This window comes from Gorilla gorilla, chromosome 21, assembly GCF_029281585.2.
Source record: "Gorilla gorilla gorilla isolate KB3781 chromosome 21, NHGRI_mGorGor1-v2.1_pri, whole genome shotgun sequence".
NCBI lineage: Eukaryota > Metazoa > Chordata > Mammalia > Primates > Hominidae > Gorilla > Gorilla gorilla.
The window spans coordinates 34,445,481-34,472,579 of NC_073245.2; the positions used below are offsets into that span (position 1 = coordinate 34,445,481).

The 27,099-nt window shown below is 49.1% G+C and overlaps 1 protein-coding gene across 7 annotated transcripts in view; it reads left to right on the top strand.

Annotated features, from left to right (window-relative positions):
- The first annotated feature begins 2,514 nt into the window (after window positions 1-2,514).
- The window catches only part of SYNDIG1 (synapse differentiation inducing 1), a 196,772-nt gene continuing 172,187 nt past the window's right edge, over window positions 2,515-27,099 (top strand). For 2 of the 7 annotated variants that reach the window (XM_063702427.1, XM_055372364.2), the window contains exon 1: window positions 2,529-3,135. The gene's annotated coding sequence lies outside the window, so the exon portion shown is untranslated. Of the gene's footprint in view, window positions 3,136-3,177; window positions 3,308-21,047; window positions 21,977-27,099 lie in introns of those variants that run through there. The other 5 variants (XM_055372361.2, XM_004061915.5, XM_055372363.2 and 2 more) reach the window with 4 other exon arrangements.

The following is a 27,099-nucleotide window of genomic DNA, read 5'->3' on the forward strand; positions in this document are numbered from 1 at the left end:
TTTAATAACAGATTTTGGGGGGGAAAGAAAAACCAGGTTAATTGCATAGCTTTAAAATTGCACATGTGATTTGTTACCTTTGGTATTGCAAGCAATGTTTGAGGCCGAGCATTTTACATGGGTAACCTGGAGATGCTTTCTAGAAGGGCACTGTTGACCCCCAGACAGTGCATAGCAGGGCTGTTTGTAACCCCACAGTCAAAAGCTTTTGAGTTCAAGACATAAAGAGGAGTATTTCCCATTTGAAAAAGTACTGAATCTGTGTTTCCCCTCATCAAATCACCTACCTCTAGGCATGTAAAGTTGGCTGGAGCCGGGCTTGGTAGCTCACACCTGTAATCCCAGTACTTTGGGAGGCTGAGGCAAGAGGATCACTTGAGCAGTTTGAAACCAGCCTGGGTAACTTGACAAAATCCATGTCTCCACAAATACAAAAATTTGCCGGGCTTGGTGGTGTGTCTGTAGTCCCAACTACTCAGGAGGCTGAGGTGAAAGGATCACTTGAGTCCAGGAAGTTGAGGCTGCAGTGAACCATGACTGTGCCAGTGCACTGCAGCCTGGGCCACAGGATAACACTCTGTCTCAAAAAACACATTTACCTATGTAACAAAACTGCACATCCTGCACACGTACCCCTGAACTTAAAACAAAAGTTGAAAGTTAAAAAAAAATGTTGGCTGGAAGGTGTGGCAGCTTGCTCGGTGCCTGAGTGACAGTTCTTCCCAGCACAGGAGGTGGCCCACAGACCTCTCTTAGCTCTGAAAGTTCTGTGACGTCCTCTGAGAGATAAGCATTGAGTTCTGTGACGTCCCCTGAGAGATAAGCATTGTTGAGAAGGTTACCCCAGTTTCCAAGAGACTTGGCAATTTCTACTGTGCCCCATTGCCTAATATGTGACAGCTCCTCACTGACTTTCTTGAAAGTCTGTATTTCAATGCTATATCACAGCATACCAGATAATATTTCAAGCCACAACAAGGGAATCACAGGTAAGAGAAACTGCCCATCGTGTGCTGGGCAACTGAGGTTCCCACCAGGAGCCCTTAATGAGCTGCTGCATCTGCCAGGAGTGGGTGACATCCGTTTCTTTACATACACGTCCTGGCCCTGTGAGTACCTTTTGAAATGAAGTGTAAGGCCCCTTTGAATTGCAGAAAGATGTGTGTGTGTGTGTCATGGGGGAAGAGTCCACCTTCTGTTTCTTTTTTTTTTTTTTTTTTGAGACGGAGTCTCCCTCTGTCGCCCAGGCTGGAGTGCAGTGGCGCGATTAAATTCAAACAGCACCCAGGAGACAAAGGCGAGTCCTGGCTGCAGCCCAGGCAGGTGTTCTCTTGTCAAAACAAAATCTGCCTCAAAAGTCAATCCAGAGGCTGGGCAAGTGAAAGAGCAGTGACTTAGAAGAAGGGAACCCGAGCTTCAGGCTACTCCGGCACATTGGGTGGCTACAGAATCTCAATTACCCTTTTTAAACTTCAATTTCTTCATTTGATAAATGGGATCAATGACTCTCCACCTCAAATGGGTCTAATAGTATCTGCTCAACCTAATGGCTTAGATGGGAATCTGTTTTATTCAGGAAAGGACTCCGGAAAGGTGTAGTAAGGACTTAGTAAAGGCTGCTTTACTAAGGTGTGGTGGCATGTTCTTCCAAGTTGAGAAGTTCTGCTAGATGGGAGAAATGAACAGTGCCTGTTTCTGAGTGTTCCAGACCACAGCCTTGCAGCTCTGGGGACCTAAAGGAAGAAACATCAGGTGTGTCTCGCGGGGCTGCAGACATGAAGACGGGGATGGAATTCAGGTGATAGTACTGGTTCCACTCACCCGCGCCTCCTTCAAATGCCTCCTTCTGGCACTCTGCATTTCAGCATTCTCTTTGGGCTGCGGAGGCTCCCCAGAAGTCATGTCCCCTGAAAGGAACATAGGAAGGACCTCTTGTTCCTGGCACCACCTTTAACTCCTGCCCCTGCCCACCAGGACACCTGGGCAAGACGCAGCGCAATGGTGGGTTACCAGGCAGGAGGGAGGGCTCTAGGAAGGTTGGGAGCCATGGAACTCTGGAGCTTAACCTTCTCTGACCACCAGGGTACGAGCCTGCGGGTGGCAGGACTGGGGCCTCTGCCTACTGTTGAAACGGTGGCGCACAGATGCTTTTCTAGATAACTTTTGACCCCCTTTCTGGTAAATCTTTTTTTCAGAGTTGATTCTCTATGAAATCTAGACTGCAAACACCACCTCCTCCGCTCCTAGAACGCAGACTGTCTTACCACCGCCCTAGTTTCCTTCCAATTCCAACTGGGGCGGGCCCGCCATGGGCCAACAACAGGCTGGCTCAGGGCTGAGGGGGTCTCTGGAGTCTTAACTCCGCGCCCGCTTGCTCCTCCAGGACTTAGCTGGTCAGGACTTGAACATTCGCCGGATCCATAAATTGGGTCATTTTTAACCTCAAAACCGAACCGCAGCCTGGGGAGGCCTTTAGGACCGAGGGGAGCCATCCCTTCCTCTAGTCGGGCAGCAAATTCCTGTCCTCCTAGTCCCCCGCAGCTATCCCCCGCCCCCAGCCTCTGTGGCCCTCACACTGTCAGACACTGGCCCCGGGCCACCCTCTGGACGCGATCCCCCCCTAGGGCCTCCCTGGTCTGGGCCAAAGTTGGTGGCCACCTTCGCGCGGGCTGCGCCCTCCTTCTCTTCCCTGCCCTCCTCCTCCGGGGCCCGCGCCCGCTGCCTCCAGCACGCGCGTCGCCAGGCTCGGCAAGCGAAGCGGAGCGGCTCGCCCCAGGGCGCCCCTCGCCCAGCCTGCCGGCCAGGCGCGCGCGACGAGAGTCTCCCCGCACCCCTTCCTCTCCCGGGGGCCGAGAGGGTTGGGCTCCGCCCCGGCGCCGCAGCTCCCCACTCCCCGCCGCTCGGGCTGCCGCCGCTGCCCCGCGCCCAGCGCTCGGGGCAGCTGGGGGCGCAGGCGGCGAGCGCAGGGCGGGGAGCGGCGTGGGGAGCAGAGCGGCGCTGAGGGGAGGGCAGAGGAGGAGAGAGCCTGGCAGCGGAGGAGCAGAGGCGGGCGCCGCACCGCCCCGCATGCTCGCTCGCTCGGGAGACTCGCGGGCGGCCGCTTGGGCGCACTTGCCGGGTCACCTTGTCCCGGAGGTAAGTCCAGACCTCCCGGCCGCGGGGGCGGGCGGAGGGGCCCGCAGTGGGCGGGGTCGCGGCAGGGGCCGCGAGCTGGCGGCGGGAGCTGGAGGCTGCCCGGCGCGGGCGGGTGTCCTAGTCCTGGCTCCGCCTCGGAGCGCGCAGACCCGGCGGCGGCGTGGCGCCCGCGGTAAGTCCGGGTGGTCGCCGCGACGAGACTTGGGAGACACGGGGTCGCCGGGCGGGAGGGGAAGCTGAGCCGGCAGAGAAAATGCCCAGGAAGGGGTCGATGCTGGCCTGGGCTGCACCTTGGTGCCTTGCCACCCCGGGAGACGCGAAGGGGCTGCTGTGCGAATTCGATGGGAGCTGGTGAGACCGAGAACTGAGAGCGTAGCGGAGCCAGGCTGCCCAGCAGGGCCATGAGGGCGCGCGGCGGGCCAAGGCTCTGCGGGTTCGGGCTGCCCCTCGGAGTGACCCGAAGGAGACCAGCCAGGGCTGGTGAGCCGGACGGCCACGGAGCTGGGGACCTAGGTCTGTTTGGGAGTAGGAAGGGAAACAGACTAATTCTCCGAGCGGAGCAGCAGGCAAGGTGCAAGCGCGCTTGGGATGGGGAATCCCGACGGGCGACCGGGGCAGAAGCAGAGACTCCTGGAGCCTCTTTCCTCTAGCCAGGACAAGACCTGCCTTCAAAAGCTGTCTGGCCCCTGGCAGCCGCAACAGCCTGCAGCCCTGGGAGCCACAGCCCTGGCGCCGAGATGGGAGCGAGCACATACGCTTTTTTGGTTCCAATTTGAATCTCGCTTTTTCCTAGTCGTGATTTCTGCCTCTTCATGTGCGATCTCTGGGCAGTGAGGAGGAAGGAATGGCTCACTGGATGAGTTGGGCACTTTTCTTAGGGAAGGGGCTTTGTCCCTATGCGCTTTTTGCAAGACCCTAGTGGAGTGGCTCTGGCAGCCGAGCTTTGAGGAGGCGGCCAGAGGGGCCGCTTGGCGTTTCTCAAAGACGAGAGGAAGGGGTCTTCTGGTAGTCCTGTTTTCCTTTGGGGGTTTCGTTGTACGCAGAGGCTTGGGCGCTTGGCACCCAGACTTCAGGTGCGCACAGTCCTCCTGCGACGTCAGATGCGCTGGCGCCGCGGCGCTCCTGGCTCGGACCGATGCCTGCGCCTTCCCTGGCCACGTCCTGGTGTTTAGTGCAGCAGACACCGGCCGAAGGCTTGGCTGATTGGGGGTGTCGAGGGGAGGGGGGCTGGGCGTTACACAGTGGCTCCGTTTTCTGGTTGGAATCAGTTGGTGAGGAGTGCGCGCGCGAGTCCGTGTATCTGTCCGTCTCCCTCCTACAGCCCAGCGTGTTTGGTCTGAGTCCAAAGAAGGAGGTGGTGTGTGTGCTGCGTAGACCTGCGCCTATGGGGTGAGCAGCCTCATAGCCCCCAGAGCCGGCCAACTTCTCCCTGCTAGGCTGCGACCTCAAGGGCTGCCGCGTCGGGGATCGGAAGTGGTCTTCAAAGAGGGGTCTAGGTCGCGAAGTCCTGGCAGCAGCCGAAGTGAAAAGGAGCTGCCAGGAGGCGGCCGGTGGGCAGTCTGACGTCCGTTCTGGCGCGGACAGGAAGAAACTGAAGTCGAATTTTTAGTTGAATTGCGTGCTCTGTGTTTGGCTGTGGTGTGGCCCGTTCTTTTGGAGGTCCACACCACAGGTGTGAGGCCTGTGGGCCCTGAGGAAGCGCTCTTCCCTTAATTCCTCCCTCCCCTCTCCCTCCACCGCCCGCCCCTTTGCAAGGAGCAAGCCCGACAGTAGCTGATCGGCGCCCTCTCTCACCCTGTCCCCATTTCCTGCATGAAAACGGAATCCTCATAATCAAGAGGGCCTTGTTAAAAAAAAAAAAAAAAAAAGGAAAGAAAAGATGGAGAAACCTATTTTTAAACTTTTTTATTATGGAAAATTTCAGTTGTACACAGTGACAGACAGAGAATAGTGCACCGAAGCCTTGTGTACCCCCCACCCAGTCACCACCTGCAGTTACCTTTGGTAGAGTTTTGCAGGCCTCAGAGTTTTGGAAGCCTTGTTTGATGAAGTATTTCAAAACTCATTCCAAAATGCTAAGTATTGGATAGTAGGTTAATTAGCTCCATTCAGTCATGACACATTGTATACGCATATCACAGCATCATTTTGTACCCCATAAACATATACAATTATAATTTGTTAATATCTGATAAAATAAACCAATTCATTAAAAATACAAAATCACGTTGATATAAACTTCAAAAAAATAAAAAAAAATTCCAAACTCACTTCACCTCTACACACATCCCTCTGTATCTCCAGCTGATGACATTTCATTTTATGTTCACCTAACTATCAGAAATGTCAGTTTTTAATAACCCCATTAGAGTATAGGTGATATTAAAATAAAAATGAAGGCCCTCTCCATTCCCATTTTAGGGTAGAAAAGGAAAACCTGCCAACTTTACTTGAGGCATACAGGGGTGAGATATTGAAGAAGGAAAGACAAGTCCGGATCCTGGGAAGACAGACATGTTAGCAATAGGACCAGACTCATCCTAATTCATGAAGGGCGTGAACACAATTCTGGTTGAGCCATGATAGGCAAGAGAATTTTTTTTGATAAAAACTTTAAAACTCAGTTCAAAAATTATAAGCAATTAATTTCTTCCACATTTAGCATTGAGATAAATTAAAAGTGCTCTACCAGACTTGAGTTATTTTTCTCATTAATTTTAAATCGTATTTTCTAGGGAGTTTTTACTATTATCAGAGAATAGAAAGTTGCTTTCTTATGTAAGATTTCTATCTGAGGCACTAGTCGGTGCTATTCTGAGGTTCATGGAGAGTACTGAACATTTCATTGTTTAATTAGAAAATGTTCGGTCATCCTCCAGGTCACACCTGCTCTGCCCTCTGAAGAGGTTCTGTGCTTGCTGAGATGTGATATTCACTGTGACTTCTGCTGTCTGGAGAGGCATGGCACGCAGGGAGGCACTGGAGGCAGTGGGAGGGGAGGCCCTCCCTCCACCAGCCCCCTCCCATTCTGCACACCTCTGTGCTTTCCTGTATATAAAAGCAGTTCCTAAAAATTGTCAATGACGTTCTTAGAGGAGTCAGTCAGACTTTTGAATACCTTTATAAAGTGCACTATTTAAAGGCATCCTTAGTTAACCTTTTGTAAGATGAATAACCATCTTGTAGGTGAGCAGTTTTATGTCCTGTCACCCATCCCCAAATAAAACCTTGTCTTTTCATGACTCCAGCTTGACCCTGTGGCCCTCACATTGGCCTTTCAGACCCTCATGCACATTGGAAAATGCAGGCTCCATCTCAGAGTAAATGTACTGCTGTGGCCCATAGTTTGAACAGATGTCACATTATCAGCAAAATTCTTTGAATGAGTGGGTAAAGGTGACAAGGACTGAAGTATGTGGGGTGTTAATTTGACAACACCAGCAGAACACTAGGGGTAAATGACTAGCAAAACAGCCTCTTGTATCAGTGGAAAGTTGCATAAGGTCATTTTGGGGCAGTGCACTGATAGAAGTTTTTAGAGCCTTAGCTCTTGACCCGGCATCACTACACTAGGGGCATGGTGTCAAAATCTCTACAAAGCAGTATTCAAAACATTAGAGATAGGCTGACCAGGTCTCTAACCACGTCACCAGAATTAGAATAATGAAGTTGTCAGCAGGAGGTTTGAACAAATGTGGTTTCTCAGCATTCTCTGTGCAAGATGCCCATTTTGAATGATTCCTGAGAGATCCTAAACTTGTGTTCAAAGAGCAGATAAAGTACCTGGGCACCAGCTATGATTCAGTGCCCTCATGGTTGCTTTGCTTATGTCCAGGCAGCATATTGGATTGCACGAGGAGTGGGGGAGGGATGCACTGGGGAGACGGGCGTGCAGAGTGTCTCCTGTCTCCAGGCTACTCCCTGTTTCCCCTTGGGCCTTTCCCGAGTGCCATGAGCAGACATAGGCTCCAGAATCTGGAAGGTCCCATTTGTTTTCTCAGAATGCCATGTGAATACAAATTTACCCAGAGAAACATTGAGACAATGAAGTGTCCTCAATCCAGTGTCTTTTTCATTTAACAAACTGTGACAACATTAACGCTTGGTTTTCAAAATCCTGGAAAGAATATGGTTGAAAAGAAATGGTCTCAGAAAAGTGACGTGGTTTGTCTAAGATCATTCAACTAGCAAGCAGCAGAACCCAGAGTCTGGAGCCTACAACCTGCCGTCAGCAAGAGTGAGGACTGGGACAGTGTGTTTGCACTCACTTGGGGTGGATGGACACATGCACAGGAATGTACCCAGGGTGTGTACATAGCCATGTGGGCTAAAGATTTACAGGAATGGATAGGAAAGGCATGTGAGCAATAGCTATGCCTTTATATGCATTCTCTAAGATGGAAACATTTTTAAAACAGATTACCAACAGACCGCCACCCTCCATTTATAATATGTGATGATTCAAGATGCAAGCATGGTTGGATGACAAACTGTAAATCATCTTAAACTATTGTTTGATAAATGACCTGTTAAACTACCAAAAACAAAGGAAAATAGAAACTCTAAAGAACAACAACAGATAAGCTTCAGGATCAAAAATAACTGCTAGAACCAAAAATAACAGAACCAGGAAACATTAAACACAGGTAGAAAATAATAAAAATAAAAGCTGTTTCCAAAGGCACAACCCAGGGGATAACTTTGCCTGTTTAGTCGCATAAAAAGAATTTAGGAGTTCAGTTAGCATTATTTCAGAGAGATGGGCCTTGCAATCCGTGTTCAGTGTGAAAACACTTTTTGCTTGGTTTTTAGTTGTTAACTGAATTTTTGTCAATAAAATTCATTTTTAAATACTGGGGTGGCATTTAGAGAATGAGTCTGAAGGAGAGAGTACTTGCGTGGATTTCAAACTGCATCTTTCAAAAAGGGCTCACTTAGGTTAAATTTCTATTTTGAACAATTCTTAGGTCTCCAACAAATTCAGTTGTAATCCATCACTTGGCCTCACTGGGCAGGCGCCCGCTTTCACATGTTACCTCCATCTGTTTCTTCCTTACCTTTCCTCTATTTCAGAAAACTTCAGTGCCCAAAACAAAACCAAAAAGCAAACACATTTCAGATAATTAGAACCACAAAAGTTTTATTCCATTGCCTCAACTTTAAACTACAGATCTTTCTGAAAGGGAGATACAGTAATCTTACCTCAAATACACTTGGAACCACCCCCCATGCCCCCACTTAGAAAAGTAAATAAATGAAATGTTACAGAAACTCACTCTTCTGTCATGAGTACAATAGGCAGTTTTTAACTTCCTCCTATGATCTTGGTCCTGACATGTTGGTGGTACAGACCCTCAGCTAGCATGGGTCTGAGATGCAGGAGTTTATTCCTGAAGATCCTAATGGGATTAAGTCCTGGGACAGTTTCCCAGTGGAAACCCAGTAGCCATGCTGGGGAGTGGCCTGAGGCATTAGCTTTAGGGTAGCCCCCAGGGAAGCCCAACTCATCCTACAAAAGATTGGTACCAATTTCATTGTTAATTATTTGCAGTTTCTAAAAGTGCATTTAATAAAGCCTGTGTGTTTCTGTAGCCAACCTTCATGTCTGACATCTCAGCCTCAGCCCATCACCCATGTGTCTCCCTTATAAGAAACCTTGTCCTTATGGGTCGAGTGCCCCATGGGATAATGGCACAGGACCAGTAGGGCAGTTGAAAGAGTTGAAATGTGATAGGTAGTGTGCGTGGTTTCTGAGATGCTGTCTAAGCACAGGGGCTGGCCTGGGCTTGTAGTCATAGATGATTGACTGTCATGGATTGACTGTAAGAGGCACTCGTTTGCCTCAGATCTCCCATGGAAACTCTGTATTGGTGAGGACCTTGGAGAGGACCCTGCACAGGGCAGTCCCACCAATCCTAACCCAGTCTTGGAATGCTTTCAGACATCTCTTGCCTGTGTATGATTCTGGCTTTACTTTTCTCTCCCAATTCGTCACCGTTTCCATAGTGCTTTTGTGACAAGTGGCTCCACAACAAAGAACTGTGAGCTAATTAATATGCATAGTATCTTTTTTTTTTTTTTTGAAATGGCGTCTCACTCTATCACCCAGGCTGGAGTGCAGTGGCACAATCACAGCTTACTGCAACCTCTGCGTCCCGGGTTCAAGCGATTCTTCCACCTCAACCTCCCAAGTAGCTGGGACTACAGGCGCACTCCACCATGCCCGGCTAATTTTTCTACTTTTAGTAGAGTCGGTGTTTCACCCTGTTGGCCAGGCTGGTCTTGAACTCCTGACCTTAAGTGATCTGCCCGTCTTAGCCTCCCAAAGAGCTGGAATTACAGGCATGAGCCACTGTGCCCGGCCTAATGTGCATAGTATCTTAACAGTTTTTTTTCTTATATACTAAACCCAGAGATACAGCTCATTCATTTCAGTACTCTAATAATAGTTTAATACACTAAATTTCCTCACAAAGACAGGTTTTTGTTGAAAGCTAACTTTGAGTCAAGGGAAATAATCTGTTTTGTTATTTCTGAGTTTATTCTCTGACCTTAATTATTATCCTGATATTTAAAAGCTGTGGATATTGGCCGGGCGCGGTGGCTCACGCCTGTAATCCCAGCACTTTGGGAGGCTAAGGTGGGCAGATCCCTTGAGGTCAGGAGTTCAGGACCATCCTGGCTAACACGGTGAAACCCCATCTCTACCAAAAATAACAAAAAATTAGTCGGACATGGTGGCGGACACCTGTAGTCCCAGCTACTCAGGAGGCTGAGGCAGGAGAATGGCGTCAACCTGGGAAGTGGAGCTTGCAGTGAGCTGAGATCCCGCCACTACACTCCAGCCTGGGTGACAGAGCAAGACTCCAAAAAAAAAAAAACTGTGGATATTAAGTATCACACACTTTGTTCACAATGGGATCATCAAGGCTCTGCTGGAAGCCTCTCCTAACTGCTCTGGACTTGGTAAGGACCCTGCAGCCTGCAGCACAGCTGTCCCACTAAAGTAGCCTGGAGCAAGGAGAGTCATGTGTCCAGCTGCATCTCTGTCCTTCTGCCATCTGCCATGGCCCTGCTCCTGTAAGTCCTCTTGTGTAACATTCATTGGTACACTTGCTAATCTGAATGTTCTGGGTGTAGGTGTATTAGCTGTAAATCGGAGCCCTAGATATATTTGAGGACATCACAGTCTATTTTAGAACCATAGAGATGAAATGTATCTGTTGATTCAATATGTGCAGAATTCTGTAGCTTCCTTCCTTGCCTATTGCTAGACCTCGAGTTTCTGATTTGCCACATACCTTTCCAGGAAAAACATGCGTCACACTCTTGGGACACAAAAGTGAGTTTGCATCCCTAATCTCAGCAACGGTTCTCTTTGTTGCTCTTCACATGCCTACAGGGCAAAGTGGCACAGGGCTGCTTAGTGAGTGCTGGGGTGACCAGGTGGCCCTACCATCTCACCATTGATGTTGGGCCATAGCCCGTCCTCAAACACACTGTATTTTTTTTCTTTTTTTTTTTTACCAGAACAGGGCCACATGGACACCTCCCTCCTCCCTAAGCTCTCCTGCATCCCATTGATTGTCTTCAATCACCTATCTGTCCCACCCAGAGTCTGGCACTGCAGTCACCAGCTAGTCTGTTCTGCTACTTCAGCCTTGGCCCCGGTGCACCTGGGACTGTAGCACCCAGACTCATAGACAGTGGGAGCAAAGGGCTTCCTGATGGTCTCTGGATCAGAGAGCCAAGCTGTAACCCATCTGTGATTGCCCTGCCTCCCATCATCTTGTCCTCCAGTGATTGCAATGCCCTGGATACCTGCAGAGGTTACTGAGGGGATGGAGTACACAGCACCCCACTGCCCCTGGCTCCAGTGTGTCCTGTACATTATGCAGAAGGCCAGGCCAGTGCATGGAAGTGGAGTAGGGAGAGCCATGGCTCTCGGAGATATTTGCCCTTCAGGGGAGACTGAGGCTGGGGTGCGATGGAGGGGCTGATGGAAAGCCCAGCATTGGCCAAAGAATGGACCTCAGTCACTAGCACTTTTACATGGTTATAGATACTCCAAACTCCAGGTGTTTCTGTGCTGTCTGGACCTAAGACACAGACGTGGGCTTCCAGCATTACCGACCTCAGGATTTGGCTCTGGGCTGGACAAGAACTCCACCCTGCCAGTGGCTGAGCATCCTTTCTTGGTAGAACCAGGTAAGCCTGGTGCCTCACCACAGGGCCGCCTGGCTGCCCTAAAAGGGTGGCTCTGCTCTTCAGGTCTGGATGAAATAGAGGTGAGCTAAACAATTGTGAGGAAATAAAGGGAGCTCAAACCCGAAGGGTCAGATTAAAGCTGGCAAGGCCTGTTTGGATGTTGTCACGAAGGTGATTCAGGAAGACCAGCAGCTTCAACTATTGGTGCCTTATTGCTTCGGTGTCTCTCTCAGGGACCAGAGTGGCAGCGCCAGGCAGGGCAAGGGAGGAGCCCTAGGAGGGAGGGGTGGAGACTGAGCTTTGTCTGTTATTCTGTGTGACTCCCTCGGCGAGCTCCCCAGATGCCTGTTTGACACTTGGTGGAATGAAGAGACCCAGAGGGCTTCCCCAACGTGCTGTCCAGCTTCACTGTCTGCCAGAGGCAGAGCCAGGGCACAGGGACCCAAATTTTCAGGGCTTGCTTGCTTTTGTATTTGTCTCTAAAGTGCATTTTTTCTCACCCACTGTACTCAGTTTTCTTGGCATTGCTGGAACCTAGAATACTGTTTGGGACAATGACAGACCCCGTGCACCGTAGACAAACAGATGCAGACAGCTCCAGCTTCCAGCAAGCCCCAAGTAGAACACAACGTGATGAGGACATTTCTCCATCTGTGCTTTTCAGTGGTTTCCTGGGAGGAGAGCGCCACAGCCAGTCAGGGGCACCATGGGCAAGGGGAGGCCCAGGTCCTAGGCCAGGCCAGGAGTCATGCACTTAGAAAAGTCAAGGAGAACAGAAGCCTCCCACAGAACTCGCAGGCAGGCAGAGGGGAAGCTGCATTCCTGTAATGCCAGAGGCCAAGACATTTAGAGAAAACATCAGATTGAACTCCGCAGGACAGCAGGTCGACTGTCAGACCTCGTGGGCACTGTGTTCTTGTCTCGCTCTCAGCATAAGGCTTTTCCCGGAAGATGGAAATGTTCTTTCTCCTTAGACACTGCCCAGAAATGCTGATCTTCCTGGAATTTCTATTCAGAGCTTTAAATATTACAGAAATATATATTTGGTGAGTTGGGCTCTGCCAACTGTTTCAGTCTCTCCTTAAGACTAAGTTGGTGCCTAATTAGAGTAAAAACAAGGATGCAAATTGCTTCTTGGGGACCCAAATCAGAGGGTCTCTGTCTCCACCAGAGCCTGTCCCAGCCCTGGAGAGTGACTTGGGAGCCCCGTCCTGATGGGTTCTTCCCGCTCCTCTGAGACCTTCGCCCCGAGCCCTCAGCCTCCTTGGATTCCGCCCGCCAGGCCTTCTTTGTCAGAATGGAGTGGCCCCAGGGGCAGGACTCACCTCTACCAACTGAGCTTTCCTATGTGCACAACTGGCTGCCCTAGATATTTTCCTGTCCCTACCCCTTACCCAAGGCCATCTCTGGGATGTTCTCTGGGGCAGCAGCCTCAGTGAACCCCTTCCCTATCTGCTCCCTCCAGCCCCTCAGGCTTCCCTTCCCATGGCCCTTCCTCTGATAATGATACTCAGTAACCCAGGAATCAACACCAGAAACTCCCTAGCCCCCGTGCTTCTTCCTCTTCCTCATCACTAGATCTAAGTATTTCCTGCCTCTCTCTTGCATCTTTTCCACCCTTGGCCCCATATGCACACTCATCTCTTGCCAGATCATCTCAGTACCTTCCTGCAAGCTCTCCCTGCCTGCTGCATTGTGCCTCTTGCCTCCAGGACTGCCAGGAGAGTGAGCTGTCTCAAGTGCAGATCCGCCTCTGGGGCGCTCCTCTCGAAGCCCCCTACTGGCACTGGACAGGCTGCTTGGGAAAGATACAAGGCAAGGCTGTCCTGTCAGTCCCTGTTCACCCTCCAGCCTCATCCCCATTTCTCTAGGTGCCCAGAACACCGAGTTACTCCTGTCCTGCCGTGCACAGGTACATGTGCACACACAAATGTCTGCACACACACACTCCATGGTCCCACACGTGCACGCGCACACACGCACACATTACATAGTCCCACACCTCCCCCACCTGCAGTTGGCTACCTCTTGCCTCTTGCTAATCTCCTTTGAGGTTCAGAGGCTTAGCTTGATCATCACCTCTTCCCAGCATCCTTCCTCCAAGTTTGGCATCCCCGCTTCTAGGTGTCCTTGGCACCTGGGCCCATCCCAGCACTGGTGTGGCATTAGCAGAACAACCGAAGATGAAATATCTACAAAAAACTGTCAAGAAATGTGTAAGACCTATATAATGCTATTTCAATCAGAATGCCAATATTATATTGCCTTTTGAGCTTGACAGAATTATTCAGAAGTTCATGAAAGAATAATCAGGCTACAGTACTAAATTTTTTTTCAGTGAAGAAATGTTCTACCAGATAGTAAAACGAAGTGTTCAAATTACGTTAATTGACCTCAAATCCATTAGGATGGTTACTGTCAAAAAAATCACAGAAAATAACAAGTGTTGGTAAGGACGTTTGGAAATTGGAACCCATGTGCACTACTTGGGGAACTGTGAGAGGACGTAGTTGCTATGGAAAATAGTGTGGAGGTTCCTCAGAAACACTAAACATAGATTTGCCATATGATCCAGCAGTCCCACTTCTGGGTATATATCCAAAATAATGGAAAGCAGAGTCTTGAAGAGATATGCACATGCCCATTTTGATAGTAACATTATTCACAATAGCTAAAACGTGGAAGCAAGCCAAGAGTCTATCAGCAGATGAGCGGATAAGCAAAATGTGCTAAACACATACAGTGAAATATTGTTCAGCCTTGAAAAAAAAAGAAATTCTGTCATAGGCTACAACATGATGAACCCTGAGGACACTATGCTTAGTGAAATAAGCCAGAGACAAAAAGGCACATACGATATGGTTTCACTTATCTGACATACTGAGAGTTCTCAAACTCAGAGGCACAAAGTACAATGGTGGTTGTGAGGGTCTGGGGAAGGGGAGATGGGAGTTATTGTTTAAAGGGTATAGAGTTGCATACGTGCAAGACGAAAAAGTTCTGGAGAACCCTTGTGCAGCAATGTCAATATACTTAGCACTGCTGAACTATACACTAAGAAATGGTTACGATTATGTAAATTTTATGTTGTGTGTGTGTGTGTGTTTTGCCACAATAAAAAAAAAAACTACATTAATTGGAAATGTAAGATTCTAGTTACTGGTATGTAGTTAACAGGCTATTCTGATCTTCTACTGTTGCATAACAGACTGCCCCCAAAACTCAGTGTTCATGGATCTGTGGGTCAGGAATTTGAAAGGGCACGGTGGGGATGGCTTATCTTTGCTCCATGGCTCCTGGGGCCTCAGCTGGGAAGACTCACATGGCTGGGGCTGGAGTCCTTGCCCAGGTTGGGCTCACTCGAAGCCTGGACCAGGAGCACCTACGCGTGACCTCTCCCTGGGTTTCCTCCCAGCATGGTGTCAGGGGGGCCAGACTTCATATGCCGAGGCTTCTGCTCCAAAAGTGAGTGTGAACATGGTCAAGACTGCACGATCTCCTGAACCATCTCCACAGCCACTCTGGGTCAGCGCCACAAGATTCTGTTGATTATAGGCAAGTTTCTAAGCCAGCCCAGAATCAAGGAGGCAAATTAGACCCCACTTTTGAAGGGAGGTGTATGAAAGAATTTATGAACCATGTATTCAATCTGCCATGCAGACAGGTAGGTCAGACAGAGAGCTCTGAAACAGATGCCAGCCCCAAGAGCCTAATGAATGTGTGGGAGCTGGAGGGGAGAGCTGAATTAGTCAACATGGAGCACTTTGGAAGTAGGTAGTTGGACTGTAAAGTCAATTTATATCTCCCTATTTCATAAAAAGTTCTGAATGTATATAAAAAGCATTGATAAATAAATATTCTAGAAGCATGAATAAATTCAGCCTGAACATCTTACCTAATCCCAAGTGAAAAAAATTGATAAAGATTAAATATATGTACACATTCTATACAACAGGCACTGTAAACAAAATTGGAACGCATATAATAATCTGGAAACAAACATTTGCAACAAATTAACAAATGCTTAATAATCCTCACAGAGCAAATAAGAAAACACAAACAACCTAATTAAAAACTGAGCTCATGCCATGGAGAAAAAGGTGAGAAGTGGAAATGACTAAGAAATAAATACATGGAAAAACATATGTGCATTTTTACTTGTTTTTTGGTTTTTGTTGTTGTTGTTGTTTTTTCTGAGATGGAGTCTCACTCTGTCACCCAGGGTGGAGTGCAGTGGTGTGATCTCTGCTCACTGCAACCTCTGTCTCCCCTGACCTTGTGATGCACCTGCCTCAGCCTCCCAAAGTGCTGGGATTACAGGCGTGAGTCACCACGCCCAGCCGTGCATCTTTACTTGTAATGATGAAAATGCACATGAAAGTTAGGGAAGACACATCTTTCCAAAATGATTGCCCAGCTTCAGAGATTCCAGTTGCTCAGTAAAGGCAACTGAGGCAGCCTTTGGGATCACTGGGGAGGTTGAATCTCTTGTCTTGAAAGTTTCACTGAAATGTTCACTGAGGTCCTTCCCCTATATCCGTGGCCACATAACAGAACCACTAAAACATTTCTAAGATACACACAGAGTATGTGTATCTTGACTTCCAGTAATGAACTGTCAGAAAAAAACTAAATGCCTGTCAAAAGGGGATGGTTAAATATGATGCAACTATTATGATGTTCTTAAAATAATGATTAAATTATTTTAAATCCCTTGTCCATTGGCCAGGGCTGTGCTGGGTATGTATTTACATGGATCAATGTCCATGGTAAACTACTAAGGATGGAAAGCTAAAGGAAAATATGTTGAACATTTGTGTGAATATGTTATTCTCTGGGAGTGAAGTTTAAATATTTATTCAGATAATTCTTGAAAGCTGTTCTCCACATTGTTAATGGTATGTAGCCATGAAGAGTAGAATGGAAATAGGAACTTCCATGGTTTTAATTTTCTATGCATTGGTATGATTTGAATTCATAAATATGTGTTGTTTTTGCAATTTAAAAAACCTATTTAAACACATATCTATCCTTTGGAAGTAATCAGTCTGGATGTAGTGTTTCGGCTACACGTTCACATTCATACCTGATTTGGGGGAAGTGGAAAGCCTGGAGCCTCCTAGAAGTTGAGTGAAGGGTGTCTTTGTCAAGCATGCAGTGCACGTTGTGGTTGCAGTGTGACGCAGCAGGAGTCCAAGCCGTGGGCACTCACACGCATGCAGAGAAAGGTGTGCATGTGTGGAAGGGACTGCAGGAGATGCCAGTACTGCCACGAGTAGCTCCAGGCATGGGGTTACATGTGGATTTCATTTCCTATGTTATGTACTTTTCTGATTTTCAACTTGATCCTTGATTACTGTTTTGATTAGGAAAAAAAACCCAAAAGTTTAGAAATTGTTTTGTTCTCTCTCTCATTTGACTGAAAATCTGTTTCTTAATCATATTTTATGTTCCCACGTCCTATGCCCAGAGCCTAGCACACATTATGTGCTCGGCCAGTGTTTGCTCTTCCGGTACTTCCCCTGGGCACCTCCCTGCCTCTTGAAAGAGCGTGCTCCGCATTCTCACCCAGGAGTCCCAGCCTGAGGAAGCCCCTCTCCTCTGAGCATGCGTGTGCATGCTCCTGCCTGCGGCTGACCGTCTTGGCTCTAAGCACCACAGCAGTGGATATGTTTTCAAGAGTAGTTCATTCACCACATATTGAGTACTTGCCATTTGCTTGACCTTGTGGCAGACCCCAAAGACAGAGATGAAAGGCTTTGGTCCCTCATGGAAGAAGGGCATTCAGAGGCCATACCTAGTGTGCAGGGCCTCACTTTGCTTGACACGGTGCAAGTGGCGATACAGGCAGGCCAGTGGGGTTGCTGCGGCCAGATGCAGCCAAGACTTGGAATGCGAAAGAGTGACTAGCCTGGAGGAGTAGAAAGAAGGGGTCTTCTCGGCAGAGGGTGCAGGATAGGGCAGAGGTCACAGAGGCCTCCGCGCACCTAGGAGGTGGAAGTTGGATGTGGCTTCAGAATTCCGTCTGCATCAATGGTGTTTACTGAGATCCAGGCGCCCACACGAGAAACAACAGATGGGGTCAGACGAATTCAAGTGCAGTCCTGGCTACCTACTGCTGCCCAGATTGCCCCAAAATGTATAGCATGAAAGCTGCTGAGGGCTGGGAATTTTGGAGGGGTCGGCTGGGCGTGTCCAGCCCCATTCTCTCAGGCAGGTGCTGTTAGAGTGTATCTGGAGCCAGAAGAGTGGGGGCCTGGGGCTACTGGGGGTCAGCCGGGTAACTGTAACCTCAGGGGTGCTGCACGTGGTCTCCCCACATGAATGATATTGGCCTTTCTCACAGCATGGCAGCCTTGAGGTATTAAACTTCGTAAAAGGAAGGTCAAGGCTCCGGTTTGAGTTTTCTAGTAAAAGACAGGTTGCGTGAACTTTACTGACCTAGCCTCAGAGGTCAGGTCATGTCACTGTGGCCACAGTCCTTCTGTTCAGGGTGAGTCTCAAGCCCACCTGGGTTCAAGGGGAGGGAGCAGAGACCCCACGTTTCACTGAGGGGAGTATCAGGGCCATATCCAGGAATAGATGTGGGATGGGAAGTAGTGTTGTGTCCACCTTTAGAAACGATGATCTGACACAGATACTAAAAAACAAAATACTCCAATTACTTGCCCTACACAAAATAGGTCTTTAGGTCACAAAATAATGAAAAGTAGAGCCTTTTCTTACCAGAAATTTATCTAGATCTATTTGTTTAACATATGGATTTTTTAGAGTGCTATGGCTTGAGTATGAATTATTTGTTCCCACCAAAACTCATGTTGAAATTTGATACCCAATGTGGCAGTGTTTGGAGGTGGGGCCTAGTGGGAGGGGTTTGGGTGATGGGGGCAGATCCCCATGAATGGCTTGGTGCTATTCTTGAAGTAGTGAGTTCTTTCTTCCTTGAGACTGGATTAGCGCTCCAGCCAGAGCAGGTTGTTATAAAGCAGGGTTCCTCCTTCTGTTTGGTCTCTTTCCCTGCATTTACACTTCCCTTTTGACCGTCTCTGCCATGTTATGATGCAGTACAAAAGCCCTTACCAGAAGCCGGGGCCATGGCCTTGAACTTCCCAGCTACAGAACTGAGCTAAATAAACCTCTTTCCTTTATAAATTACCCAGTCTCAGGTATTCTGTTATAGCAACACAAAACAGACTAAGACACATAGTCTTAATTATTTTCCAATGTCTGTATATATTCTTAGTGTGTCAAATTGTTCTTTAAAAGTATCTTCTAGAGTGTGGTGCTATACTTGAGTCCATGATGCAGAATCTGGGACATAGATTGATAGCACCAATTTTGTCCATTAGATGGATGCATTTGTCATTACGTAAGGAAATTATAGGTCTTTGGAATTTTCTTCAATTCCATCTCTCTCCGATGTTTTCACTGAAAAGATAGAAAGGAAAAGTGGGAAAAATTTGGAAGTTTCAGGTCCTTGTAGATCTAGTGACTTCTCCAGACTTATGCAGAAATCAGTGGCAAAGCTAATTTCGATATAATTTAGATACAGCTTTTTATTGCCTAGCTTCTTTTTTTCTTTATTTCGTACAGTAATATCTCCTTTAAAGAAAGAGCCCTTTTAGCAAGTGTGTGTATACAACATAGAAATGGTACTGCAGCAAATGACAGAAGACTGAATGTGGCTGAGTGTTACTCAGGAGCTAAACAATGGAGTTTTCCATACCTGGAGGAATCTGGAAGCAGGAGCTACTGACTCAGCAGCTCAGTGCGGTTGGAGCTGGATCTCTATAGCCCTTGTGGCCTTTCCCTCCTGGCTCCCAGATGGCTGCTACTGCCCCCGATATCACATCTGAGGTCAAGGCAAGAAGTGAGAAAGGTGGACAGAGACCCCCCAGGAGATGTCTTTGACCCAAGCTGTGTCTGGTGGCCACCCTTGGTAATAAGAAAGTATGGGGTACAATTGAGGATTTAATGAGAACTTAACTCTTCCACCCTCCAGGTGAAGGTGGGCAGGGTGAAGCACTGACATCCAGCAGCGGGTCCCCCATTCAGCCAGGGAGGGTCACCCCAGCTCTCAGTGACAGGCGTGCCAAGGCCACATCACAGGGTAGGTGTGGGAAGGGAAGACTGGGTGTATTTACGAAATCAAAAGAAAAGTCAGTGGTTTGCTGGTGGGTGTGAGGTTGGGTGTGGTGTGTGGGCAGGACGGCACAAGAGAGGGCAGGGTGGGTGCTGGAGAGGTGGCAACCCCCTGCCTGGGCTGGGGAGCCAGGTGGAGGCCCTGGGCTGATGCCATTGCTGCTTATCCATAGACTCTGAGTAGCACAGGTCCAGAGTGGTTCTCAAGTTTTGCTGCACGTTAGATTCACCTGGGGATATTTAACAATTGGTTTATACACAAATAATGTGAAGACCAAAAATTGAGTTTAGTCTATAATATTAAAGCAGCAGCTGAATCAGTTTTGCTTACTGAAATATCTGTTCAAGCACCATTCCTCAAGCTCTAATGCACGCACACAACACCTAGGGATTTGCAGGCATGCAAGCTCTGGTCCAGTGGGTCGCTGGAACCCGAGAGTCTCCATTTCTTTTTTTCTTTCTTTCATTTATTTATTTATTTATTTAATTTTTTTTGTTGTTGTTGTTTTGTGATGGAGTCTCGCCCTGTCACCAGGCTGGAGTGCCGTGGTGCTATCTCGGTTCCCCGAAACCTCCACCTCCCGGGTTCAAGCAATTCTCCTGCCTCACCCTCCTGAGTATCTGGGACTACAGGTGTGTGCCAACACGCCCAGCTCATTTTTTTGTATTTTTAGTAGAGACCGGGTTTCACCATGTTGTCCAGGATGGTCTCGATCTCCTGACCTCGTGATCCACCTGCCTCGGCCTCCCAAAGTTCTGGGATTACAGGTGTGAGCCGCCGTGCGCAGCCGAGAGTGTGCATTTCTAACAAGTGCCAGTGATGACAGTGCTGCTAGCCCGCAGGACACACTTTGAGCAGCCGGGGAATCACAGGCCAAGGTTGGAGGGAGAGGGTCGGTGGATGTGGGGTGGGGGGTATTTGGGAGTAGTTGTCCCTGGCTGGGCCACAGGAGGGAAGAAATGGCTTCAGCTGGAGAGGCCAGCAACACAGAGCTTGCAGACTTTCACTTATGGTTTAATTTGCCTTAAGTAAACTTATATAACCTGGATTTTGGGTCAAGAAATATAATATGCTTAAAATTTGTCTTATGTAACAATATAATAAAAAACAAATTTTTACCATCCTTTTATTTAAACATTTGGAGGTAGAAAATCAGTGCTGTAGTTGGCAACTGCTATGCTTCTGGGTTTACTGAGGTGAGTGTTACAAGAGACACAGCAAGAGCCCAGGTTCACAAGGAATGGTGGTCCAGATGCCAGCTCTGTCCCTTACAGCCCCGTGGCCATGCTGAGTTATCTGCTCTGGTTCCTCCATCTCTAAGTGAGAGATGAGTGCTGTTATCTCAAGAATGTGAGGTAATGCCTGCAAAGGGTCCAGTGCACTTTTTTCATGCAGTGGAACTAAATAAATGAATCCGTGTCCACATGGAAATGCCCCCCCACGTGCACACAGGTGTGTATGTGTACATGTATATGTGTGTGTATAAGTATGCATCTATGCATGCTAATATTCCTTCCTTCTGGAATATTTGGCCCCATGTGATGTGTTTGTAACAGGGGCTGCAACACTTCCTCTCATCCTGCTGCACACAGCCCAGCCCTTGGCACTGTGACATTGCCACAGCTCCCGTCAAGAAGAGGAGGTCCTGGGATCTGGATCTGGACTGACCCCATAACTGGCTTGGAGCACTACAAGGAAGCAAAAGTGGCGATGGACCCATTCTGAGGTGGTACAGCCAGCAGCTGTCCAAACATGTCGGTGAGGCTGTAGTGTGCCGATCTACTCCAGCTGACTGCGGCTTCATCAGTGACCCCAGGAGAGACCAGCCAAGCAAGAATCAAGCATCCCAGCGCAGCTTCACCTGTCAACCCAGAAAATGAGATGACTCCATTCTAACCCACCAACTCTTAGGGTGGTTGGTTACACAGCAAGTAATAACACATGGCTAGAAAAAAATGGACTAGAAATATCTCTGCATAATACTCTATATTTACACTCAACTCAACAATATAGCCCTTGAGTAAATGTTGGAAGGGAATTCAGCTGGTCATTTATTGCTCCTGCAGAGAGGAAATGTGGGAAATAATTCGGCCGGGATCCTGGCCCTGGTAAAAGGCAAGGCACCATGCGAGGCACTGCATTCACAGTGAACCAGACATGAGAGCCAAACAGACATTTCCCATTTGTGCACACATACAAAGTGCTTCGCACAGTGCCTTGTGGGGTGCCCCCGCTTCTCTTCAGTGCTCCACATCTGTTTGTAACTCACTGTAGCTCTCACTACCTGGTGGTGTGCCGACAACAATGGTAGACCAGCTGGACAAGCCCCAGAGTGGGGAGAAGAGGGAACACTTCATCCGCTTCAAGCCCTTCTGCAGCCTCCAGGCACAAACTGATGAAGGACAGAATTCTTTTGTCCTGCCGGAGCCAGAGGGTGTGGACACCAGAGGAGCCGTCCCCGGGCATCACATTGGCTCTTGCCCAAGAAAGGTGAGTCCTCGTTTGTTCAGCCTTTGCCAAGAACTCTATACCCCAGGCAGGCCCACGGTGTCTCATTGATGAGCTAAGTGGGACCAAGGTGTGAGTGTTTCACAGGACAGAAGTTAAATATGGAATCCATTTCCTGCCTGGACTCTCAGCTGAAACACCTCTCCAGTATCTGCTGATGTCTTTAATGCCAGGCCTGGTGCCAGAGCATCCCCGGGCGCTCGGAGGAAAGGGACATGCCTCGCTCCACAGCTCTGGAATGGGGCATTGGTCCTGGGGTCAGGATTTTCCTCCTGTTCTATGTGAAAAGCCTCTTCCCCTGTTAGTCATCATTTCCCCACTGTGGCTGAGCCCTGTCCCTTGGTCTTGGCAAGTCTAAGCTCCTGTGGAGGCTGAGATTCCTGCAGGTGTCCTGACCCAGAACTGAACATCCAGCTTCTTTTAGAAGGCAGTGTTCTAGAAATGTGGAGGCCACCTTCCCATCTGTACGCATGCACACACACACACTCATGGGGGCACACACACATATACATGCACACATACACTCACATGGACACAGACACATGCATGCACACCGACACGTAGATACATGCACACACACAGACACACATGCATGCACACACGTGCTCACAGGGACAGGTACAGTCACATGCAGGCACACGCAGACACATGGACACAGAGATATAGATGCATGCACACACACACAAGACGCATGCATGCACACACAGACATGTGGACACAGATACAGACACGTGCACACAGACACATGGACACACAGACACATAGATACATGCACACACAGAGACACATGCACACAGACACATACATGCATGGACACACAGACACATGGACACATAGACACAGATACATGCACACACGTACACGTGCATGCACACACATGCTCACAGGGACAGGCACAGACACAGGCACACACCACAGTCACATGACCACACACAGACACATACATGAATGCACACACACATGCTTAAACAGACATACATTCACCACACACACTTATATGGACACAGAAATGCACACACAGACACACTTATCCCCTGAACAGTAACCCCCCACCTCTGTGAATGTCACTGCGGCATGGAGGGAGGAGGGAGCTGCCACTGGGGAGCCAGGGGCCTCCAGCCAAAGGACAGTGTGTGGTTCAGGGACAGACTCGAGCAGCAAGTCAAGAAGGAGAAGTTCTGACCACAGCCACTGGAGTGCGTTAAGAAGCCCTGTGGGCTGTTTTGTGTCATCACCAAGCAGGCCTGGCCGCCGGTGCTGCAGTGCATCGGAGCCCCGGATTCATCTGGTGAGGGTGAGGGTGCCATCTGTGTGCGGCCCCCGAGCTGAATCCACCACATCTGCTCCCACAAATAACAGAAGAGAGAGGCAGGGGAGTGTGCAGCCAGGGACAGGGGCCAGAGAGGCACCCTCCCGGATACCTTTGGGGCCCTGCACCCTTTCCTGTTCCATCCACATGCTGTGGGCAGTGACAGGGGCAGGGTAGAAGGCCCAGTGGAGTGCCTCTGCGGGGTCTGGTCTGTCGTGGAGGGATCAGTGTGTTTCCATGCCTGAATGAGGAACACGCAGATCACAGTTCCCAGAGTACTTTATGTAAAGCTCGTCTTTGCGGCTTCTTGATTTTTATTTATAGAGAGCTATTTCACCTAAAATAGCAGTTACGCCTTGCCTATGAGCCCATGAGGATGGGATTTGCTCTTGGCAGTTTGGAAATGAGGAGAGGCCTAGAGGAGGGGAAACTAAGTCACAGTCCTCATGGGAAAGGTGGTTTGGGGCTGGAGTGGGCAGTGGAAGGGGCTAGGCATAAAGAAGGTTGTGTCTGGGGCTCTGCTGCCAATGTGCCCGGGCTTGGACCCTGGCTCGCCCCTAGCCCTTGGGAGATCATTCAACCTGTCTGTGCCTCGGTTTCCTTATGAATGAAGCGAGCACACCAGTTACCCCTCCATGGTGTCGTCGGGGCAATTACCTGGATGAGAGATGTGCAGTGCTCAGCAGGATTGTCACGAAGCAGGGGCCGGCATGACAGCTGTGGCTAGGACTTCTTATGTGGGGCCTCAGCACCTCAGCCAAGGCTAGCACCAGGGAATGGGCTGATCGGAGCCCTTCATATGGCAGGTGAAGCTCTGCTAGGAACCTGGAAGCGCCAGGCTCCAGGGCAGCTCAGAGGAGGGCAGGCAGATGTCAATCAGCAAGCCAAACCCCACAGTCTGGAAATTTGTACCAGTGTGAGTGGAGGTGGAGCCAGGGAGGAAGTAAATCCCAGAGGAGAAGGCCTGGGCCAACATTTTAGAGCCCAGCGGCAGTACTGAGCCCACTTATGTAGGTGCCATGGAGTCGTGGCCCCTGGAGCTCCTCGTGCGTCTGGTTGCTGTGGCAGGTAAGGGTCGGCCTTTGAGGTCCAGGGTCAGGAAAGGACAGGCGCCATGGTGCGCAATAACCCTTATGGGATTGATAGTAAAACATACAGAAAATATGTTTCAATAGCAAGCACCACTGCCTCAGTCCTTAAGATGCTAACCAGTTGGCTCCAATGAGTGTGAGGTCAGCCGCGATCCATTTTGGGAATTCTTTGAAGGCACAAGTGGTGACTCGTGGAATACTTAATAAAGCAAAGTAAGGGTTGCCCCTGGAGAACAGAGGTCTGTACAGGCTGGGAGAGCAGCCAGGAGAGGACAGGATGCTCGAGTCTTTTTGCAGGGCCAGTCATGTCCAAACGACGCCAATTCACTTGCCGTAGGTTGACAGGTGCAGAAGATGAAAGAGTGGCGAGCCTCAGATGCTATTGCCTTGATGTTATTAGCTCCTGATTCTGACAGTGCAGGGCCTGGCCCAGGGCACAGCTGCGCACAGGGTTAGCAGCATGCCCTGCTGCAGGAGGGATTTGCCTTGTCACCATCCCCATAGCAGACCCAGGACAAGGTCCGTCACGTTCCTGATGCCAGGGGATGTGACATGTACATCCCTCATTGGCTTCCAGGTGCAGACCCAACACTGACACTGACCTTACAGTCAAATGGCAAAGTAGAAAATCCAACTGTAACACCGGCAAAGGACACTAGCTTGACAGCACTTTGGAGTATCTGGAGGAAATTAAAAGTATGGTTATGCTTGAAGACATTTCACTAAGTTATAAGTCTCTGGGCTCCTGGGCACATCAAGATTTGTGTCATGCACTTTCTGGGAAGAAAACAAAATGGAAAATGAGGACCTTCCATCAGGAAGCTGATCGTTTCCTTCAATGCAAGTACTCTTTGGAAACAAAAGCAAAACAAAACAAAAACCATAAAAACTACAAGAACAAGAAATGCTGAAGACAGATGGAAAGAATGAAAATAGGACTGAAGCAGGCATGTGCCCTAGGCAGAGCCAGGCACACGCCTGCTGAGAGGACCCCACTAACAGGTGACCCAGTCAAGAGGCCCCCGGCCGGCTCCGTGTGAACAGATCCTCCCATCTTGTCGCGTCCGTGTCCACAGTGAAACTCCAGGCACCGCAGGGATGCTGGGGAGAGCCTTCTCCATCCACACCCCCTTGGAATGTGCTCACCCCTTTTTGTTGTTCTGGTGGGCTTTTGGTTTCTTGTCAGGGTTGGGGCTCTGCCAGGTAGCCACAGTGAACACAGAAAGCAGCCCTTGAGCCTGGCCTTCAGCGAGAGTTGCTAAGGGGTGGCTAGGAGATGAGGAGGGTAGGCTCGGCCCCGCCGCCTCTGCTGTCTGGTTCGAGATCAGCTGCTGGCCACCACAGGGGACATGTGCATTGTCATCTATCTTGGGAAAGACTTTGGTAAACATCCAAGTTTCAAAGGAAAAACAAAACCTCACGGTGGCTCCCCTGCAGGATAAAGGACAGCACTGCCTTCTGTTTTCTTCAGAGGCTGGCTTGAGCCAGGTTTGCATAATCCCCCGCCTAGCCCTGAGCTGGGGAGAGAGTGTAAGAAGAGCAGCTTCAGGTGGGGTCCTTAGATCCTTAGTGCAGTCCCCACAACCGCCCCCTCCACCGCTCCTTCCCCCACTACATTGCTGGAGTGTGAGGGGCCTATAAGGCCAAAGGGCTGCCCAGGGGAGGGGCCCAGCACCCAGCTTACCACCTGCACACCCATCCCCCTTTCTCCATCTTCCTTCCCCTTTGCCTTGCCTCTCCCTGCATCCAGCCAAAGTCCAACTCTGCCCTTCAACCTGAAAGCCAAATCCTCTAAGCAAAAGAACTGACACATTTTGCAAAGTGGCAGGAATTCAAGGTGCTGATGCACGTGATGCTGGGCATGGCTTTCTGTGAGATTGAAGCATTGGTGGGGATGATCCTGTTGTGCTAATTTCACTAATGACTGGAGAAGAGAAAATCTACAAGGCTTCAGGCAGGTAAGGGATATTGAAATTCAAGGCCATCAAAATAATGAGATGCCCTCAGAAAATGTAGGGAAACCTTTGAATATTTCTGCATAAGTCATTCTCTTTCCTGTTTCTGTCAAAGTCAATTTCGTTGGAAAAATTACACAAGCAAACCTAAATGACACTTGATCATTTTTCACTCCAATTAGCACATACTTATAATCCAAGTAATGTGAAAAGCTAAATGAACTCACTTTCCTAGTTGTGGGTTTCCTTTATTGGCATGAAGCTGAACTGGCCCTCATGTGCACACATCCACATGCATGGGCACACAAGCATGCACGTGCACACACATCCACGCACAGGCATGGAAACACGCATGCACACACACATGTGGACACACACAGACATGCACGGGCACACACATGCTTGGGCACACACAGGTACACACACATACATGGGCACACACAGGTACACACACATACATGGGCACACACACATCCACATGCACACATGCAGGTACACACACTGTGGTGAAGTTTGCTTACTGGTTTAAGTAGATTTGTTTTAACTACATCTTCCCCAATATTAACTATCCTTGAAGGTTTTGAGTTGCAGGCTCCATGAGAGGGTTTTTGTCTGGTTTTGTCACTGCTCTGTCAACTGGGCCTGAAATCTAGCACCTAGAAGATGCTCAAATGCTCAGTGGAGTTGGTGAGCAGTGGAGGGTGGTGGAGGAGGAGCAGAGCTCTGTTTTGACACTGTAGTGTGAGGAGC